Consider the following 1,796-nt stretch of genomic DNA (forward strand, 5'->3'; position numbering starts at 1 on the left):
TAAATAGCTTAAAAGATATTAGCGGTTCAATACCAATGTTTTAGGAATTATGACAAAAAAATGTTGATAATAAATGAAAAATCGTTTTGTGAAGTATACAAAGGCGGTTCTTCCAAGCCAATTGATATACAGCTGTCAACCTGATATTTTTAAAAAACGCAGACGTCTGTTCTACTGAAACCATATAAGAATAACCTACATTCATGGAGGTTTTAAGTCGTTTCGTCAAATAATCGAAAAATATAAAAACTATTCAAAAATTTAGTTTTTTTCTTTTCGCCCTCGTAAACTGGCAACACCACAATGTCAGAACGCTATATCTGATATTGTAAAAAAGCTGAACAAATTATCTTTCTCTGAGTGCAAACAGCAGAACTCTACCTAAAAAAGCTTAAAAGATATTAGCGGTTCAATACCAATGTTTTAGGAATTATGACAAAAAAAATGTTGATAATTAATTAAAAATCGTTTTGTGAAGTATACAAAGGCGGTTCTTCCAAGCCAATTGATATACAGCTGTCAACCTGATATTTTTTAAAAACGCAGACGTCTGTTCTACTGAAACCATATAAGAATAGGCTACATTCATGGAGGTTTTTAGTCGTTTCGTCAAAAAATCGAAAAATATAAAAACTATTCAAAAATTTAGTTTTTTTCTTTTCGCCCTCGTAAACTGGCAACACCACAACGTCAGAACGCTATATCTGATATTGTAAAAAAGCTGAACAAATTATCTTTCTCTGAGTGCAAACAGCAGAACTCTAACTAAAATAGCTTAAAAGATATTAGCGGTTCAATACCAATGTTTTAGGAATTATGACAAAAAAATGTTGATAATTAATTAAAAATCGTTTTGTGAAGTATACAAAGGCGGTTCTTCCAAGCCAATTGATATACAGCTGTCAACCTGATATTTTTAAAAACGCAGACGTCTGTTCTACTGAAACCATATAAGAATATGCTACATTCATGGAGGTTTTTAGTCGTTTCGTCAAAAAATCGAAAAATATAAAAAACTATTCAAAAATTTAGTTTTTTTCTTTTTCGCCCTCGTAAACTGGCAACACCACAACGTCAGAACGCTATATCTGATATTGTAAAAAAGCTGAACAAATTATCTTTCTCTGAGTGCAAACAGCAGAACTCTACCTAAAATAGCTTAAAAGATATTAGCGGTTCAATACCAATGTTTTAGGAATTATGACAAAAAAATGTTGATAATTAATTAAAAATCGTTTTGTGAAGTATACAAAGGCGGTTCTTCCAAGCCAATTGAAATACAGCTGTCAACCTGATATTTTTAAAAACGCAGACGTCTGTTCTACTGAAACCATATAAGAATAACCTACATTCATGGAGGTTTTAAGTCGTTTCGTCAAATAATCGAAAAATATAAAAACTATTCAAAAATTTAGTTTTTTTCTTTTCGCCCTCGTAAACTGGCAACACCACAATGTCAGAACGCTATATCTGATATTGTAAAAAAGCTGAACAAATTATCTTTCTCTGAGTGCAAACAGCAGAACTCTACCTAAAAAAGCTTAAAAGATATTAGCGGTTCAATACCAATGTTTTAGGAATTATGACAAAAAAATGTTGATAATTAATTAAAAATCGTTTTGTGAAGTATACAAAGGCGGGTTCTTCCAAGCCAATTGATATACAGCTGTCAACCTGATATTTTTAAAAACGCAGACGTCTGTTCTACTGAAACCATATAAGAATAGGCTACATTCATGGAGGTTTTTAGTCGTTTCGTCAAAAAATCGAAAAATATAAAAACTATTCAAAAATTT

Source organism: Metopolophium dirhodum, chromosome 1 (assembly GCF_019925205.1).
Source record: "Metopolophium dirhodum isolate CAU chromosome 1, ASM1992520v1, whole genome shotgun sequence".
Classification (NCBI taxonomy): Eukaryota; Metazoa; Arthropoda; class Insecta; order Hemiptera; family Aphididae; genus Metopolophium; species Metopolophium dirhodum.